Raw genomic sequence first — 9,306 nt, forward strand, 5'->3', positions numbered from 1 at the left:
GTTGTTTATTCTTCCTAATTATTTTATTTATTAAGTTTAATTCTCCTTTATGTTCTTTCTTCTTTGCTTGCTTGTCAACCACATGGTGCGTTTAATCCTGTTTAGTGTTTTATGCTAAGGAAAAATAATGGAGAGAGATCACGTGGGTTACTACTCACACCCGAGTAGTGATTCATATCATTATGAATGGGGAAACTATCCGAATTTTGGTTGGCAAGGTCAAAACCAAAGAAACTTCAATGCTCCATGTTCCAACTATCAAGAATCACCATCTCCATATTCATATCAAGAACCACCATCTCCATATCCATACCAAGAACCACCATCTCCATATCCATATCAAGAGCCACCATCTCCATGTTCATACCAAGAGCCATCCTCTTTTTACACTTATCAAGAACCATCACCTCCTCCTTATTCATTTCAAATACCATCAGATATTGAGCTTCTCATGAAAGAATTCTTACATGATATAAAGACAAGTGTCAAAAATATAGAGAAGCATGTGCAGTCGATTATCAAGTCACAAGAAGAGGAGCAAACAAATTCCTTCTCAAGAGATATAATGCAAGATCCTATAGGAGAAAGTGAGGAAATCAATCAAAGGAGTTCATACTCCAGTGAATTAGAGAACTTTCCACCTTCATACATGGAAGAAGAGGAAGATGCAAAAACAAAGGAGGAAGATGCACCCACAAAGGAGGAAGATACACAACCTCCCATGCCCTTGGTAAGCAATGAAGAAGAGATTGAATTAAAAGAAAGCTACCAAGAAGAAGAGGTTGAAATTGAGGAAGCTTGCAAGGAGGTGGTAGAATTCAAAGTAGAACACAAGGGAGTAGAGCTTGCAAGACCTCTTCCAAAGTCATCACCATCTAATACAACATTCAAGTGGGTAAAATTTCTACCCTTAATCCTTACTTTCCCACTTGAATATGGGCTACTGGAGACGGATGGTCAACTTAGAGCTCTTTGTGGCATTAAGAGTAAGAGGAAGATGGTTAGTGGTAAGAGTTGTCAAGCAAGGTCCAATATGGTTGTATGCTCCGAATTGAAGTGCAAGAATTGGTATAGAGCTAATTTGAATGGGTCTAGAAGGTTGTTTGGATGTCTCTGTGAGAATTTAGATTGCTTGCCACCCGGTGGGAACAATGGTGATACACAAGAAGACGGGTATAAAAGCAAAGTTTGGAACCCTGGAATTCATTCCCACAATCAACACTCTTGGAAATTTGTCACTTGCTTCAACTTGCTCAAAGGCGTTATGCGCCTCGTTTGGGATCCCGGTAGTCATTGGATTAACAAACATTGGTGGAGATTCCTGGATCAGTACAAGCACAAACCACCATAACAAGGAGCTCACCACATGTCCAACTTAAGGACTTTAACTAAAAGTGCTTGGTGGGAGACAACCCACCGTGGTATGATCGTTCTTTTTCATTCTTAGTTGTTTTTCGTAGTAGTAGTTTTTACTTAGTTGATTTTTATTAAGTTCTTACTAATTTTCTGATCATGCAGCTTTTTATCACAGGAACCGAACACCTCAGGCTTAAAAAAAAAAGGGACACACGACGCGAAAGCGTCGCTGACGCGAACGCGTCAGATGAGTGTGCAAGAAAAATAAAAAGTTACAGAGAGTTGCGCGAGAGTGGCACCAGAATGAAGCCTTTCGCACAAACAAGTCCACGCGGACGCGTACCCCACGCGTGCGCGTCATCCATGATTTTTGCCACATCACGCGACCGCGTCACCCACGCGGACGCGTGACCCGAAAAATCGACGTAAAAGGTGTCTGGACAGAGAGTTATGCTGGCTTGGGGCTGGAAGTATGCTAAAAGCACAAAATTGCCCACGCGAACGCGTGACCGATGCGTCCGCGTCATCTGCATAAATGGCCATCCACGCGAACGCGTGCATGACGCGAACGCGTTGTATGAAAATTTGGCTCCCAAGCCATGCGAACAGAAATTCACGCGGGCGCGCGGCTGGCTTCGCGCGAATTGCACAAAGTCTAGGGCACACGGACGCGTGCCTGACGCTAACGCGTCATTATGAAGAATGCGCGATGTACGTGATCGCGTCATTGACGCGAACGCGTCGCTTGCGCCGCCCAGTTTTCTTTCTCTCTCTCTCCCAATCCTAATTCTCTCTTATTCTCTTATCCTTTTATTTTTTCTTTCATTTTAATATTTGTCTTTTCTATTTTCAGTTCTTCTTTGCTTGAGGACAAGCAAACCTTTAAGTTTGGTATTGACGCTGCGCTTATAGGTTTTCTAGTACAAAAGGGAGGCGAATCATCTTCGCGAAGGAGCACAACTTGAAGAATAAAGCGACCGCTAGGATAATTAAGGTGGTTGAGTTCCTTTCATTTTTTATTCCTCCCCTCTTTTTCTATGTTATGTTCCGGTTTCCTGTTATTTTACTTTGTTTGTTGCATGATCCTTTATTAGTTAGAATCCTAGGACTAGTTGAGTTTTTTTTATTGCTTTAATTCTGAAAAGATGTCTCATGTATTACTCACTAAGCTTAAATAAAAAAAAAAAAGAGAAAGAAAAAGCAAGCAGAAAAAGCCAATAACCCTTTAAACTAAAAGGCAAAGGGTAAAAATGATCCAAGACTTTGAGCATTAATGGATAGGAGGGCCCAAGGGAATAAAATCCTGGCCTAAGCGGCTAAATCAAGCTGTCCCTAACCATGTGCTTGTGGCGTGAAGGTGTCAAGTGAAAAGCTTGAGACTGAGCGGTTAAAGTCGTGATCCAAAGCAAAAAGAGTGTGCTTAAGAGCTCTGGGCACCTCTAACTGGGGACTCTAGCAAAGCTGAGTCACAATCTGAAAAGGTTCACCCAGTTATGTGTCTGTGGCATTTATGTATCCGGTGGTAATACTGGAAAACAAAATATTTAGGGTCACAGCCAAGACTCATAAAGTAGCTGTGTTCAAGAATCAACATACTGAACTAGGAGAGTCAATCACATTATCTGAATTCTGAGTTCCTATGGATGCCAATCATTCTGAACTTCAAAGGATAAAGTGAGATGCCAAAACTATTCAGGATTGCAGTTGTAAACCCCACTATAAGAAGAGACATGGGCTTAATCGAACTCTCATTCTCATGCAAATTCACATCCTAAGCTTATATTAGTTTTGGTTGCTTGAGGACAAGCAACAGTTTAAGTTTGGTGTTGTGATGCGTGAGCATCTTGTCTATCTTTTCCTAGTGAATTTGCATCTAAATTGTTGAATTTAATTAAGAATTAATTATATTTTAGCCACTATGGATGCTATTTTGAGTTTTGTACAATACTGTTACTTTAGGTAGCATTTGACGGAATTTGATGGAGTTTCTGCAGAGAAAGAGAAGAAGCCAAGGAGATTACCAGCGAATACCGACACGGGCGCATGGCTTACGTGACCACGCGGAATGGAGAAAATCGCAATGACGCGATCGCGTGCCTAACGCGATTGCGTGGACTGGAATCTGCACAAATGACGCGAACGCGTGGACGACGCGGACGCGCCACATGAGCGATCTGCATAATGGACAATTCAAGTGGTCCCCATCCATCCATTGAAGATTTGATTATTTAAATTAATTCAAATTTAAATTCAAATTTTAATTCTAGGAAAAGATATTATTTTAATTTTTAGTTTTAGATATTAGATTTTAAATTTATTAGGATTAGTTATAAAAGGAGGAAAGCTTTCCTTCCTTTGGAGAGAGGTCCTGAGGGAGATTCCACCTCATCCCATCAGGGGAACATAACTGACAATCCTAATTTTCTTTCTTTTCTATGAGCAACTAAACCTCCACTGTTAAGGTTAGGAGTTCTGTCTATTTGTATGGATTGATTTTATTACTTTTTCTATTTTAATTTATGTATGGATTTATATTTAAGAATTGTTTTCGCTCTTTATTTTATGAATTTGGGTGGAACGGAAGTATGACCCTCTTTCTATTTGAGTTCTTGTAAAACTTGGAAAAGCTCTTTACTTGAACAACAGCTTGAAAACATATTCTCCTAAATTTTAATTATTTGGACTTAACAGGATACGTGACATATAATCCTTTTATTTTTGGGTAATTAGAGTTTTTGTGGCATATAAACTGGAATTTGATTATCACCCTCTAATTGGAATTAATTGACGAAGGAATTGGCTGTTGATGAATTTTAGAGGAGACTAGGAAGGTCTAAGGAATTAGGGTCTAGTCACATATAGTTTGCCATAAATTAAATTCTACATGATTAAAATAGTTAGTGAGAAAAATTAATCCGGAAAAATACATAACTCTGAAACTTTAACTATCTTCTCCATATTTTATTCCCAACTTATTTATCTACCTATCTTTAATACTTTTTATATTGTTTAATATCTTTTATACTGCATCTCAACACTATTTTCTGCTTGTCTAACTAATCCTATCAAACGCTATTGTTGCTTAATCCATCAATTCTCGTAGGATCGACCCTTACTCACGTAAGGTATTACTTGGTACGACCCGGTGCACTTGCCGGTTAGTAAGTGTGGTTATAAAAATACGCACCAATTCAAGTGAGTAAGATCAACTTAGGTCTATTGTTCGGATTCCAAATCTAAATTAGGTTCATTATCTTGGGACTCAATGCAGATGAAGCCCACATGTCCCATCTCAAATCGGCTCAAATTGAATTTCCGTTGTTAGTTAGAGATGGTAATGGATACTCGTGTGGACGCGGTAGATTTTCATTCCCGTCCTTCGCTCCTATTAAAAAAAAAAACCCTCCATCCCCTCTCCATTTTCGTCGCAAGTCCCTCTTTAATTATCCCCCTTAAAGAATGCAGATACCCACAGTTATCTACAGATATTTTTTGAATTTTCTTTTAAATAAAAAAAATCATAATATAATAATCATAAAGTAATTAATTCAATATAATTCAACACAATTCATAATAATATTTCAAAAAAAAATATAAAAACATCTTCCAATAAATTACATAACATAATTTTTTAGAACGAAACGGAACGATGTAGGGACGAATTTAAGAGACAAAGAATGTGAGTTAGAGAGAAGAGATACAAAATCAAGACTAAGGATATGCCTAAAAAAAGTGTTCAAATTGGAGGCAAGAATTAAAGTCACTAAATTCAAAAATATATATATGAGAAAAAATTGGTAATTTTATATTTGCGTTGTTTTAACAGGTCTTAAGGAGGGGGGTAACTATGTCCTCGTTCCTGTCCATTTCATGTAGATAGGTTTTCACAATCCCACCTATGAAATTTTAACATATTTCTATTAAGTCCCAAATCGCGATTAATCTCTACGAATATCTATTTGGTTTTTTTTTATTATTCCAATTGCTAGCATTCGTCGGTTCGTGACGTGGAATTATACCAGCCACTTAGTCAATTCTTAGATATCTAAAGTTTAGGTTATATCATTCTCATAAAATTATATGTATCTTATTATAATAATATTAATAAATGTTTAAATGCTAAATGAGTCACATTTTTCGTATATATAACAATGACTAATATCACATTTTATAACTTGTGAAATCATATTATAAACTATTGATAAGTTTGGATTATAAATATAAATTGAAAAAATTTAACTATAAATTTAAATGGCCTTATTTTTAAACTGTATAATTTAATAATTTTTTTCAATTTCTATATATACTAATAATATTAATTCTTCTAACTTTTTTAGTCTATGTTCCCAATATATTGTTCTTTTAGAAATATTCAATTACATAAATACTTTCTACTTCATTATACAACAGTCCAGAATCTTAATCATTTGGTTTTTATGGCAAAGACCTCTACATTTTTAAAAATGTGATAAAATTTCTTTATCTATATCACCATGTTATAGCAAAATACACCAACATCTAAATGGAGATCGAAATTAATAACCACATGGAAAAAAAAAAGAAAAAAAAAGTCAAATACATATACTATGATACATAGATAAATGTGGAAGTACAATTAGACAAGAATTTTTCTAAGTCATAATTCAAAATTCACCTATCTATTTAGTCAATCAAACAACATATTCGAATGTCACAATCTCTGTAGGCCGCCACGTAGACTTTCGAACACCTAAAAAGCCCTCATTTTCTTTAGTGTAAGTGATGCAAACCTCCCAATTTATAGACTTCACCATGCTCTCAAGCTCATTAATTACCTCAGCAGTACCTCAAACAATAAGCGTACTTTTGGGTGTCAGAATTTGATCAATTTCAGCCACAACAACTTGAAAATTACACTTAACAGACTAATAAATATATTAGCAAAATGACACAGATAATTATTGTCTATTGATATGATCTAACAAACTATTGGTTTTGATGAATGAGAAATAAAATAATTATACACACATTTTTTTGAGTCTTGAAAATAAATAATTTACATGGAGAAAATTGTAGGACCTAGGATAAGTGTTAAACGATTTACACCAATCGTAATACATGCCAAAAAGACCTCGTTCATATATAATAGGAAGTGTATCTGGAGTATCTACTGAAACTAACCACATTCATGATCTAAATATTCAATTCTTTTATAGCTGCAACAATCCTGGAGACTAAAAAATAATTATAAAATAAAGATAATGACAACGATAAATTTATATAATTCGAATTAACATTTCAAAAGTGATTTTTCTTACCCTCTGTAGATTGATCTTATATCCATAACATTTTGAATATTTGGCCATTGAATTTCTATCCCCACACATTTTCAGTGTTCATAGTCCATGTTAAAATTGTCAGGGACAGACTTTTCATAAACTCCAACTTGAGAACTTGTCAACCATGGTCCATGAATACTTCATGGTTAACATATTATATATAGCTCCGAATGGGAGTTGGAGGGTCTGGTGACTTGTATCCACGATAAGTTGATAATTGCCCTCTTGCCACAACTTCTCATAGGAAGAAAAAAATTGTTGGAAAAAGCTACCAAATAAAAGAGTCATTGATAAAAAAAATGAGATTCTCTTCTAATATATATGACCTTTTATAATGATAAAATAAAAATAGAAGGAATAAAATTTTGTATTTTTATATTAAAAATAAAATTTAATATTTATCCTAATAAAATTAAATAATGGATTAGTTATAATTAATATATTTAAATAAAACAAATCAAATAAAAATATTTTTAAGAATTAAAGAAATTAATTAGTTAATACAAATAATTAGTATAATTGATTTGTTTAACTTATTGAATTCCAAAAAATAAATAATGAAATAGTTGACTAAATTTAATGAATTAAAAAGACAAATAGAGAAATACTCTCTTAGGAGACAATGATTTTCTTATCTAAATTAATCTGTGTTTATTATATTGAATTAGAATAAATAACAAATTATCTATTTTAATATGCACCTTATAAATTAATAAATTAAAATAATCGATATAATGAATTATAATTAATTAATTGATATAAATTATAATAAATTGTGTGATATTTAAATATCTAGTCAAATCAATTAGTTTATATAATTAATTTACTATAATAAATTATATTTAATGAATTAAAAGAAATAAATTGAGAAACACTTTAACAATTAATTGTTTGATATAAATTATAATAAATTGTGTGATATTTAAATATATAATCAAATTAATTAGTTGCTATAATTAATTCACCGTAGTAACTTGTATTTAATGAGTTAAAAGAAATAAATCGGAAAATACTCTCAGAAGCATGTCACGTCAACTCCATCATTAGGCCTAATTTGGGTAACCAACTTAATTAAGCTCCTTTTGATAAAATAACTTAAACAATAAATGACTATGTTAAAAGTAACTTATAAATAAGTTATTTTGTATTTGGATTTTTTAACTCTAAAAGTGCTTATTTTATAGAAATGTGATGAAAAGTAGAAGTATTATGAGAGAAGTTATTTTTTTTAACTTCTCTATAAGCTCCTAAATAGCTTCTTAGAAAGTTGCAATTTGGTTTTGAAAATTACACCAGACATTAATACTACTACTTTTCATAAGTCAAAAGTTAAAAAAAGTTATTTCTAGAGTTTTCCAAACAGACCCTAAATATAAAAACCCAATTTTTATATAATATAATAGATATAATAGATTTGAATTGAACACAAAAAAAAAAAAAAAAAAAACCAAAATTTTACTTTGTGAACAAAAGGACATTGGAATGGCCGCATCTCTCTTCCTATGATAATCCAGTGGATAAAAGCATTTTTCCCTTTTGAAAGAACCAAAGAATTCAATCCTCTTCTACAACACGGAACTTTCTTCAGTGGAAAAAGTATCTTCCAATCTTAATGGAACAGGTAATAAAAGAAATTAATGAAAAATATAGAGTTCGGTTCACAAATAATGAAAGATAACGCGAGATTTTTTTCAGGCGCGCCAGAAACGGCACCGTGTTCGCGTTTATTTTCTGTTCGATCATTGTAACCACGTGCGGCGAGAGTAACTTTCACGCTGCTCAAGAGCTCGTCGCATGGATTCTCCGTAGACACGCTCTCATCCAGAATTCGGTTCAAATTGAAAGCGAAATTCACAGCTAGAAACTCATCTACGTCGCATCCAAGCAATTCGCGGATCAACTCGGAGAATCGCTAAGTGACCTGAATGATTTTGAGCTCGAATAGGATCCTAAACCTCTCTGCCTGTTTTGCTAGCATTTCGCCCACATATTTTAATTTCTCTTCTTGGCCGTCGGTGTCCGCCACCGCCACGATCCTTACCATGGCCGACGGGGTTCTCCCACGCATAGAGAGCGCGAGTAGAAGGCTCGCGTACTGTTTCCCGTGGCCTATATCGAAATCAACCATGCATGACCTCTTCAGCTCCGTTTTGTTCTCAAATGCAGCTTCGAGGATTGCGAAGTTGGCTACCATGAACCCTACCATGAAACAAAGCGAGTTTTCAAACATCAACTGAATTGACTTAGCGTATTCGTTCATCAACAACTCGGCCATGGGAGGAGAATTCTCCGGCAGGTTTACCTTCGATTTGAGCATTGAAACCATGCAATCCACCAATCTTTGATCCTAATTTCCATTCGGGTTGGAAACTTGACTCAACCCAGGATTTCAATGGCAGAATTTTGTTTACCTTCGACTGTTGTTGTTGTTGTTATTATTATTATTATTATTATTATTATTATTATTATTATTATTATTATTATTATTTATTTTTTGTGTTGTGAAATAATTAACGAATATTTTATAGTATGTACTTATATCTTTTTTAGATTTTTTTTATCTTAGTTTTTCCAAAACTTATGCATATGAGAAGGTAGAAGATGAAGTTACAGAGGGTATGGGTGATGTTAT

At 34.2% G+C, this 9,306-nt stretch overlaps 1 pseudogene; it reads right to left on the reverse strand.

The window, feature by feature from the left end:
- LOC107616857 lies at nucleotides 8,180–9,099 on the reverse strand (annotated as a pseudogene).

Source organism: Arachis ipaensis, chromosome B01, assembly GCF_000816755.2.
Source record: "Arachis ipaensis cultivar K30076 chromosome B01, Araip1.1, whole genome shotgun sequence".
In the NCBI taxonomy this organism is placed as follows: domain Eukaryota; kingdom Viridiplantae; phylum Streptophyta; class Magnoliopsida; order Fabales; family Fabaceae; genus Arachis; species Arachis ipaensis.